At 35.4% G+C, this 12,174-nt stretch overlaps 1 protein-coding gene across 3 annotated transcripts in view; it reads left to right on the forward strand.

Annotated features, from left to right (window-relative positions):
- The window catches only part of LOC106463391 (forkhead box protein P1-like), a 182,237-nt gene that overhangs the window by 108,358 nt on the left and 61,705 nt on the right, over positions 1 to 12,174 (forward strand). The window lies entirely within an intron of this gene.

Below are 12,174 nucleotides of genomic sequence, written 5' to 3' on the forward strand. Positions count from 1 at the left end.
ATTCGTCTATCAGTAATCAGGATTCTAAGAATTACTAATTGTATTCGCTATCAGTAATCAGGATTTCAAGAATTACTACTTGTATTCACTATCAGTAATCAGGATTTCAAGAATTACTAATTGTATTCACTATCAGTAATCAGGATTTCAAGAATTCCTAATTTTATTCGCTATCAATAATCAGGATTTCAAGAATTACTACTTGTATTCGCTATCAGTAATCAGGATTTCAAGAATTACTAGTATTCGCTATCAGTAATCAGGATTTCAAGAATTACTAATTGTATTCACTATCAGTAATTAGGATTTCAAGAATTACTAATTTTATTCGCTATCAGTAATCAGGATTTCAAGAATTACTACTTGTATTCGCTATCAATAATCAGGATTTCAAGAATTACTAATTGTATTCGCTATCAGTAATCAGGATTTCAAGAATTACTACTTGTATTCGCTATCAGTAATCAGGATTTCAAGAATTACTACTTGTATTCACTATCAGTAATCAGGATTTCAAGAATTACTAATTGTATTCGCTATCAGTAATCAGGATTTCAAGAATTACTAATTAAAACTGTTAGTAAAATAGTAGAGTTATGTGTTGCTTCATCTGGGAAACGTTTTTTGTAAACTCATGCGTGTAGTAATATACAAATATTGTTCTAAAGTAAATGTGTAATTAATCAGTATAGGTTATCTTTCTGAAAATGTCTTGCATCTTCTGTGTAACACTGGAAAACTGAATCACATGCATGAGCTGTTTTTCTGAGCCCTTCTTAACCACAAGGTTAGAGCCTTTACTGCCAGATCCAATAAAAACTTGTTTGGGGTGAAATTTTAATGTTACTGAATATGAAACGCGTTAGCTGAGCCTCGAAAGGCGATTGTTAGTAAAGATCTCAGTTTGCTGTGAAAAACACATGACTGGTCATTGTTAGTGATAAGAAACTCTATACGAACACAACTTGAATGTTTAACAGGAATATCCTCGAAAAAGAACAAGACCTGCGATTTCTTATGTTTATCAGTTTAACTAACTGAAGTGAACATGGTTATAAAAAATGTATTCTTGTTTCAACTACTCTTGTGTTTTCAGAAACATAGAAAAAAATGTCCTTTGATAAAGAGAAAAAAAAAAAGGTTGGAAAACAGAAAGAAACTATAGAATCGGACACAAGTTTCCGTCGACACCAATGTTCTTGCCTCGTTATTTCCTGTTCACATGCTGTTTGCTATTCAGACGTGCTGGTAAGGAAAGAAGCCGGGAGGCCGAGAAACCCGAGAGCGCCTGTGTTTGGTTGCCGTCCCGGGCCTTCAGCTCATCGTCGCTGAGCAAACACAGGCTCGCTCAGCAGCTTGCATAATCCACATCGGCTGTCCTGCCTGATTGTCTATTATGTAAGAATAAACACAAACTTGATTGGCCATTCCATTAGTTGCCATGGGAACCGCCTGCCAGATTTTGTTACTCAGCATCCGAGTAAATAGAGATAAACGGGCATGGATTAAGCGTCCCGATGAAGAGTGTTCTGAAAAACTTGAGACGCAAATACAGTGTATGCACATGCACGTGCACCCGTGCATCGCACGGCGCTTGGTATTTCTCTTGACTTAGGAAGCTGATATAAGCTGTGAAGCAGAAGAAGGTTGGAAACGACGCTGAGGTAGGTTCTCTGTACGGGCGAAAGTTAGCATCATAAAGGAATATTTCATTTCTGGTTTTGATTAAGTTCGTAATGAGACGGACACACCTTAATGTATTCACGTTACAACTGCTTGCTGTGTGTCGGTTTTATTGTTGTCCGTTTAACTGGATCTTATTTATGTTCTAATTAAAGTCTGTAACTTGCCGTTTCATATCGTTCTAAGTTTGGTAGGGATGTATATATTTTTATTTAACCTAAAAGTATCCCACATTTCAACTAGTTATATCCTACTCTTCACCAGCCGACGTTTAGCAGACACACGCTGGTTGTTCTGGTTATCATTCATTAAATTACGTTTTAACCGTCTGGTTCATTTAAGTGACTTGAGTTATAATGTCGTCATAGAAAGCGACGTGAGAACAGAACACATTAATTTCATACATTAGACCCAATCAAGATTAATTATAAGTTACTGCGGGTAAGGTAATATGTATTTAAATACCTTTGAATCTGTATATATCTATACCGTATTAATTGTAAGTACCGTATAGTAAATTATGTAGTTTAAACTAAGTTACTGCGGGTAAGGTAATATGCATTTAAATACCTTTGAATCTGTATATATCTATACCGTATTAATTGTAAGTACCGTATAGTAAATTATGTAGTTTAAACTAAGTTACTGCGGGTAAGGCAATATGTATTTAAATACCTTTGAATCTGTATATATCTATACCGTATTAATTGTAAGTACCGTATAGTAAATTATGTAGTTTAAACTCTACGTCAGACTCATGTAACCACAGCAACAATGCTGTATTGTTGAACAAGACGACACACTAGTATAAAAGAGTGGGGTAAATCACTGTCTCGGTACTGCTTAAACGTAGTTCTATTAAATACCGTGTATTGATATATGTGGCCGATATTCATTATGAAATCATCCTGGTCACTTTTTAGCTACGTATACTGTGCTTCTTCATATTACGTTCGCAGTGCACTTATTCGAAGTTCCTGTATATCGGTTTTAGCAACGTATACTGAGGCTATAGTGCTTATTCACATTACGTTCGCAATATGCTTATTCAAAGCTCTTGGATATTACTTTTAGCTACGTATGCTATGGTTATATTGCGTTTTCACATTACGTTTGCGGTAAGCTTATTCAAAGCTCTTGTATATTACCGTTAGCTATGTATAACTGTTGTGTACTGGTTGTTACCCGTCCGTTTGCAGTTCGCTTATTCAAAGTTCCTGTATACGCTTAAACAACACCGAGTTCGAACTCTGTGCTGATCAAATAATCCGGGGTCGAAGGATTAATGTTTGAGAAACATCAGATCATCTTTGCAAATTGTGAAAGGCATATTTTATTCACCATATTGGTTTTCCTTTAACACACTATTAGTCCAGTAAAGGCGACCCAAAGTTAACACGTTTAAAGGTGTTCCATTTTGTACACTGTACTATAACGCAACGTATATGTAGAACATTAACGCCAGAAAATTGAGCTTAAATGTCATAATCGTGATTATTAAGAATGTTGCAGCAAAGTTGAAAACTTGGTGTTAACCTTTTTATCGGTTTGTTTATTATTATAAACAGTTGATTATGTTACGTAAAGCACTTACTGGTAAGACAAAATCAGCAGAAAATGTAGATAGTATCTTCGAGTTCAATTACGGTCACTAGATTTTGAAACGATGTATGTTTCTGTACACCACAGAGCTGCGTGTCACAATACTTCCAGTCCTCCTAGCATTGCTCTAACAATACTTCCAGTCCTCCTAACATTGCTCTAACAATACTTCCAGGCTTCCTAGCATTGCTCTAACAATACTTCCAGTCCTCCTAGCATTGCTCTAACAATACTTCCAGTCATCCTAGCATTGCTCTAACAATACTTCCAGGCTTCCTAGCATTGCTCTAACAATACTTCTAGTCTTTCTAGCATTGCTCTAGCAATAAAAGTACCTGCTTCTTGGCAAGTATTGAAATTTAAATTTGTTATATATATATATATATATTTGTTGAAATTGAGCAAGTAATTTGGCAAAGTTCAGTTACAGCTGGATTTAAGCAGAAAACCACGGGTAAATAATGTGCCTATACATATATGCATACACATCGTAATCTCCTCTTATAGCTTTGTTGCCATACTGTATATTCCCTTTTATTAGTGGGTGATATGGAAAAGTTAAATTTAGTCATTACCTCTAGGCACGTGAACACAAGGACTTTTATGTTGTGTGCACAGCGACCTTAAAGGTCGAATTTAGCGGAAGTGGGTGCTACGGAAAAAGTCAACTTAGTCATTACCTCTAGGCACGTGAACACAAGGACTTTATGTTATGTGCACAGCAACCTTAAAGGTCGGATTTAGCGGAAGTGGGTGCTACGGAAAAAGTCAACTTAGTCATTACCTCTAGGCACGTGAACATAAGGACTTTATGTTGTATGCACAGCAACTTTAAGGGTCGGATTTAGCGGAAGTGGATGCTACGGAAAAGACGAATTTAGTCATTACCTCTAGGCACGTGAACACAAGGACTTTATGTTGTATGCACAGCAACTTTAAGGGTCGGATTTAGCGGAAGTGGGTGCTACGGAAAAGACGAATTTAGTCATTACCTCTTGATACGCGAACACAAGGACTTTATGTTATGTGCACAACAACTTTATGTGCCAAATTTAGCTAACGGTTGGAAATGTTGTAAGCTGTTTACGGAAGGTATAGCAAGATACCCAGTTGACGCTCCTGTTTGAGAGCTCAAAATAACAGCTGACCCACAAACCCCCAACTCTTTTCTTTAGCCAAATAATGGGATTGGACCATCACTTTTATAGCGTACCCCGACCCAAAAGAGCGGGGCACGTTTTTTATAACAACAGGCCACAAATCGTGAACCATAGGATTCACAGTCCGAGAACTCTGAGTGCTAAGCCAATCCCAATCCAGTCTAAAACAAAAGTAACTTTTTGTTTTGTAAGTGGGAAGTATCTATTATGATCACAATGGATATATTAAAATGGAAACGTAAACTGTACCAGCAAGCCTTGTCATATTATCAGAAGTATTCAAAACAATGTTAACGTAACAAGATCGCAGAGGACCAGCTTCTCAGCGAATTAAAATGGTTGGTTGAGACATTGTTTGGAATTTTCTATCCCCCTTGTGCGAATTAAAATGTTTGGTTGAGACATTGTTTGGAACTTTCTATCCCCCTTGTGCGAATTAAAATGTTTGGTTGAGACATTGTTTGGAACTTTCTATCCCCATTGTACGAACTAAAATGTTTGGTTGAGACATTGTTTGGAACTTTCTATCCCCCTTGTACGAATTAAAATGTTTGGTTGAGACATTATTTGGAACTTTCTATCCCCCTTGTACGAATTAAAATGTTTGGTTGAGACATTGTTTGGAACTTTCTATCCCCCTTGTACCAACTAAAATGTTTGGTTGCGACATTGTTTGGAACTTCCTAATCCCTTGTTTTTGGGAAGTCTGACTCGTTTAATATTCAGTACAGATGCAGCAAAACCAAGTAACTTATCAAGGAGGGTATGTTAGTATTTACATACCCATTGCAAGTAGAGATAATTTTACGTTATAACTGAGAGAATTAGAGAATAATGCATGAGCTTTCCCTTGATGAATATGTAAGGTTTGAAAGAGCGTAATAGTGGGCACATATTTCTTTGTAATAACCCTTTCAGAATAGGTATAATTTATCGATAACATTACCACTAGATTTACAATCTTGATTCAAGCCCTGGTGGCAACCTTGACAGCCAACACGGCCTTTCAGATTAATTTTAATTTTCTGTTCACTGAAAACTGTTTTATCTAAGAGTCACGATTTAGGTTTAGTAATCATGATGCTATAAAATACCAAGATTTGACATGACCCCACGGAAGAATTGATAGTCTTAAAATATCACGAAACCGTGGACTAGCGGTTAGTGTGCCCGGTCTGTGGATTCAAGGATTCATGGCTTACGCTCCGTTGCCTCAGAAACGCACTCCGCACTTTGTGCTATAAAAGTGACAGTTAAATCCCATTATCCAATCCAGCAAGAGTAGCTGAAGAGTTGGCGGTTGGTACTGTTGACTAGCTACCTTTCCTCTAGTCTATCAATTCAAATTTAAGGACGGCTATGCGCAGATAGTCCTTTGTGTAGCTTTGCAGTTTTAAAACAAACAAAAACACCAGTTTTAGGTTTAAGAATTACAACATTGTTGAAAGACTAGAGCAGCGTTTCCCAATCGGTGACTCGGGTTCGCGAGAAAATTTGGTAATGGCGTCTTTTTCACTTTCCCGGTTCTACAGTTCTTAACAATATTTTAATTTCCTTCTAATTTATTAGAATATTTACGGAAGGAAATAGCTTGATGCAGAGCCAGATTTAAGACTATCTCTCTCTTCTGTTGAGCCGAACTTTAAAGCCCTGTGTTCTACAAAACAAACTCAGAAGTCTCATTAGTTTTACTTAAATGGTTTAGATTTAAGTTTTTTGTATTATGTTTCAAGAACTGTATTTCAATTTTACTGGGTACTGACTGCAAACTGATGACAATATCAGATATTCAGATTTTATTGTAGACGTGTTACATACTAAGTGTTACAAAAACTATTTATTTTCAATAAATTCAACACATTTGAAATATATTTTATTTTACAGTATCCATTACTCTTTAAAATGGGTACGCTGCAAAAACTATTATTACTCAAGGGGTTCGTGAAGAGAAAAAGGTTGGGTCTAGAGTATCCACATCTTCTGTTCTAAACAATAGCACACAATAGAAAATCAGATAACTGTATAAGTATTATGGAACCACTTTTAACCAAAACCTGACTTCTCGTATTTCGTAAAAATCGTTGAAAGCCAATGCTTGATCAGTTGCATGTTTTAAATTTCAATATAACCTAACACAAAAAACAAGTCAGATTACTAGTGTAAGGTTTACGATTCAGCAAATGATCATAGATTGATTAATTTTTGGAATTCCAAGAACTTATATGTGAAAGTAAAGAAGAATGTATCTATAACAATACTTGAACCACAATATATTTTTATATTCAGTGCCGACGAGGTCTTTCGCTAAATACCAGAGCCCATCATGCTGACCGGGATACGACAGACGAAGTAATGGTTAAGTCGTTATTTATATTATCAAACTGCATAAAAAAAACAAAAAAAACTATTATATTATAAACTAACGAGAATCAAGGTGATTAAGGATTAGTAAACCTATATTATAAACTAACGAGAATCAAGGTGATTAAGGATTAGTGAACCTATATTATAAACTAACGAGAATCAAGGTGATTAAGGATCAGTAAACTTATATTATAAACTAATGAGAATCAAGGTGATTAAGTGTTAGTAAACCTATATTATAAACTAATGATAATTAAGGTGATTAAGGATTAGTAAATCTATATTATAAACTAATGATAGTTAAGGTGATTAAGGATTAGTAAACCTATATTATAAACTAATGAGAATTAAGTGATTAAGTATTAGTAAACCTATATTATAAACTAATGATAATTAAGGTGATTAAGGATTAGTAAATCTATATTATAAACCAATGATAGTTAAGGTGATTAAGGATTAGTAAACCTATATTATAAACCAATGATAGTTAAGGTGATTAAGGATTAGTAAACCTATATTATAAACTAATGAGAATTAAGGTGATTAAGGATTAGTAAACCTGTATTATAAACTAATGAGAATTAAGGTGATTAAGGATTAGTAAACCTATATTATAAACTAATGAGAATTAAGGTGATTAAGGATTAGTAAACCTATATTATAAACTAATGAGAATTAAGGTGGAGGATTAGTAAACCTATATTTTTATTTTCCAAACCCACGTATTTCTTAATATTATTACTTGAATTAAGTTTCCTCAGCATTCGGAACAAGATATATGGCATATTCATAATCACGAGCCGACTGGAATGTTCTTTTTTGTCTAATAACCGTGAACTGAGTTGATGGTTTTTGTTGTCTAAGAATCGCAAAGTGGCTGGACTGTTCTTGCTGTCTAAAGATCACGAGTTGGCTGAAGTGTTTTTGCCGTCTAAGAATCGCGAGCTGGCTAGACTGTTTTTGCTATCTAAGAACTTATTATGAGCTGATTGGGCTGTTCTTGCTATCTAAGAACTTATTATGAGCTGATTGGACTGTTTTTGCTGTATAAGAACTTATTATGAGCTGATTGGACTGTTTTTGCTGTATAAGAACTTATTATGACCTGATTGGACTGTTCTTGCTGTATAAGAATCGCGAACAGACTCGACTGTTTTTGCTAAGAATCACGAGCTGACTGGATTGTTCTTACTGTCTAAGAATAACGAGCTGACTGGATTGTTCTTTCTGTCTAAAAATCACGAGCTGACTGGATTGTTCTTACTGTCTAAAAATCACGAGCTGGCTAGACTGTTATTGTTCTCAGAGAATCGGAGTATTGTTAATAACTAAGTCCCGAATATATTTGCTCTTTTAAATATATGTACAGAGCTGGGTGGTTTTGTGATGTTATACGAGTGGTTCCCAATAGGCGGTCCTCGGACCACATTAGGCCCTATGATCAATATTGCACTGTTTAAAAAGTACCATGTTTAGAAAAATATATGCGGTGTATTTGACACCACACGATGAGGGAATTATGTATTTCCCAAATAGCTCAGGTCCGTCCTTAGCTTAATGGTCATCATCTGAAGTGGACCACTGTGTAAAATAATTGGGAACCACTAAATTACACCTTTCAAAAGAAAAATATGACCAGTGATACTTTATATAAACAATTTTGTTATAAACAATTAATAGCTGACTGATTGTGCTCTGTTAAAAATGTATAATTTGTTAGTCATGCCTCTAATGAACCATGACGTCGCTAGAAAGCATGATCTAAACACTTTTCTTATGAATTAATCATCAGTTATGTAAGAACTACAATGGCGTAGTAAAAGAAGAAGTGATCTGTTTTGAGATTTAAGAATCCCTACATGTCTGAATATCTGCGAATCGGTAAAGAAATGAAAGCCGGACAGTTTGATAAACAAAATAAAAATTAAGATACCGTAAAACGTGAGAAGTGAAGGTGGTGAAACTTCTGTTGTTAAAACTACGGTAGTTTTAATTATGATTCTAAAACCTATGATCAGTATATTTCATGAGCATTGCTGTCCCTAATTTTGAACTGATAAACTAGAAGGAAGGCAGCTAGTCAACCCACCGCCAACTCTTGGGATATTTTTTTCTGATCTAATGGTGGGATGTGAACGTTACTTGTATTTCGCATCCACGATCCCAACAAAATGCGGAACAAGTTTTTGCAGCAACAGGCTGCGAACCATGAATTCACATGAATGGTTGCTGTAACATTCTCATAAGCGTACAAACTCATGTCCAAGGTGGTGTGAAGTTGTTCAAAGGAGAACAACAATTAAAGCATTATAAAAATGAGTCATCTAAAACTATTAATGTATAACCACGTTAATAAGTGTTCTTGTTAACTCAAGTTTTATAACTATAAACTTAGTAACAGGTGAATGATGAACTCAGATTTTATAACTATAAACTTAGTAACAGGTGAATGATGAACTCAGATTTTATAACTCTTAACTTAGGAACAGGTGAATGATGAACTCAGATTTTATAACTATGAACTTAGGAACAGATGAATGATGAACTCAGATTTTATAACTATGAACTTAGGAACAGGTGAATGATGAACCCAGTTTTTGAGTATGTTTCGTGGAGAAATGATCAACTTTGTACCTTCGATTTTTGTATTTGTTCTTCCATGACATATATACATATTTGTAATTTTAAAAACTTCTGTTCATGAGATCTCTCTGTGTGCATGTATGTATGTTTTTCATCTTTGGGTGTGTTTTTACAGACAACATTGAATGGTTGGGCGCTAGCTTGGACTTGGATTTTCGTGCAATTTCCTGTACTGCAAACGCCATTCTTAGAGTGTTGACAAAGTAGAATTAGTGTTCGTTTTTTGTAATTTTCAAGAAATTTATTAGCTACCGCATCATTGAACAGTGATGTGAACGGTAAACTTTGTTCACGAATTGGTGCACACCACGTCGAACTGCTCTTTCTGTTTCTTAGTAGTTCAAGTCCTGTTACTATTTGTACGTAATTATTGTGGTTAACTTCTAAAACACCCCTTGCCCAGTGGCACAACGGTATGTCTCCGGACTTACAACGCTAGAAACCGGGTTTCGATACCCGTAGTGGGCAAAGCACATATAGCCTATTGTGTAGCTTTGTGCTTAACTTCAAACACCAACAACGTTTGAAAGTATGGATAATAATTTCAAGGAGAAATATGTCGATAAAGTGGGACTGTATGAAACGTGTGCAACTGAAGCGTTTTTACTTCATAAACCTATATTCAATTACACCATGATGTATTAACATTCATTAGCTTCTTTTTTATTTTGTTTAAAATTGACCCTATTTTAGCATTGCTGTTGATTACTAACTGTCGAAAAACCTTTAAAAATTGCAGTTGATAAACTTTTAATCAGACAGTAAAATAACCACACTTAAAAATCCAGTTTATGGTAAATTTCCCTCTGAAAACAGAAAGCAGTTGGTTAGGGAAGCTTTTCAGTTATTTGGTTTTCTTATCCTGAATTAACTGTTACTGAATTTGAACGAGTTCTCTGCCATGGGGGAATAATGCAGTTCTCTTCAAAGATGCATTTGTCCGCCAGATAGCAAGCGATATTAGGTATTTAAATACAGTTGTTCTCGGGTTTATCACTTCATGGTCCAGATCATTTACTAACAAAATAAGCATGAGCTAACTCAAATAGTGTTTAACTATAAGTTGAGAGCTTATAATGTACTGTGTATCGGTAGCATTGTTTTAACTAGACACATACTAAAAAAGAATTAACAATCTGGTTCAAATGATATGCGCGATGCAGACATCATATTAACTATAACTGTACAGCCATATAAACTATATACTTTGTGAATATGCTTGATATGTACACATAATGTTACCATAACTATACAATTGACCTATTCTAACTTCCATACTATACAATTGACCTATTCTACACTCCATAACTATACAGTTGACCTATTCTAACTTCCATAACTATACAATTGACCTATTCTACACTCCATAACTATACAATTGGCCGATTCTACACTCCATAACTATACAATTGACCTATTCTACACTCCATAACTATACAATTGACCTATTCTAACTTCCATACTATACAATTGACCTATTCTACACTCCATAACTATACAGTTGACCTATTCTAACTTCCATAACTATACAGTTGACCTATTCTACACTCCATAACTATACAGTTGATTTATTCTACACTCCATAACTATATCAATTGGCCCGTTCTAACTTCCATAACTGTACAAGTGGCCTGTTCTAACTTCCATAACTGTACAAGTGGCTTGTTCTAACTGCCATAACTGTACAAGTGACCTGTTCTAACTTCCATAACTATACAGTTGACTTGTTCTAACTTCCATAACTATACAATCGACCAATTCTGCACTCCATAACTATACAGTTGACCTATTCTACACTCCATAACTATACATTTGGTCTGTTCTAACTTCCATAACTGTACAAGTGGCCTGTTTTAACTTCCATAACTGTACAAGTGGCCTGTTCTAACTGCCATAACTGTACAAGTGACCTGTTCTAACTTCCATAACTGTACAAGTGGCCTGTTCTAACTTCCATAACTGTACAAGTGGCCTTTTCTAACTTCCATAACTGTACAAGTGGCCTGTTCTAACTTCCATAAGTGTACAAGTGACCTGTTCTAACTTCCATAACTGTACAAGTGGTCTGTTCTAACTTCCATAACTGTACAAGTGACCTGTTCTAACTTCCATAACTGTACAAATGGCCTGTTCTAACTTCCACAACTGTACAAGTGACCTGTTCTAACTTCCATAACAGTACAAGTGGCCTGTTCTAACTTCCATAACTGTACAAGTGGCCTGTTCTAACTTCCATAACTGTACAAGTGACCTATTCTAACTTCCATAACTATACAGTTGACCTGTTCTAACTTCCATAACTATACAATCGACCTATTCTGCACTCCATAACTATACAATTGACCTATTCTACACTCCATAACTATACATTTGGCCTGTTCTAACTTCCATAACTGTAAAAGTGGCCTGTTCTAACTTCCATAACTGTACAAGTGGCCTGTTCTTACTGCCATAACTGTACAAGTGGCCTGTTCTAACTTCCATAACTATACATTTGGCCTGTGCTAACTTCCATAACTGTAAAAGTGGCCTGTTCTAACTTCCATAACTGTACAAGTGGCCTGTTCTAACTTCCATAACTATATAATTGACCTATTCTACACTCCATAACTATACAATTGGCCGACTCTACACTCCATAACTATACAATTGACCTATTCTAACTTCCATAACTCTACAGTTGACCTAATCTACACTCCATAACTATACAATTGACCTATTC

This window comes from Limulus polyphemus, unplaced genomic scaffold, assembly GCF_000517525.1.
Source record: "Limulus polyphemus unplaced genomic scaffold, Limulus_polyphemus-2.1.2 Scaffold1394, whole genome shotgun sequence".
NCBI lineage: Eukaryota > Metazoa > Arthropoda > Merostomata > Xiphosura > Limulidae > Limulus > Limulus polyphemus.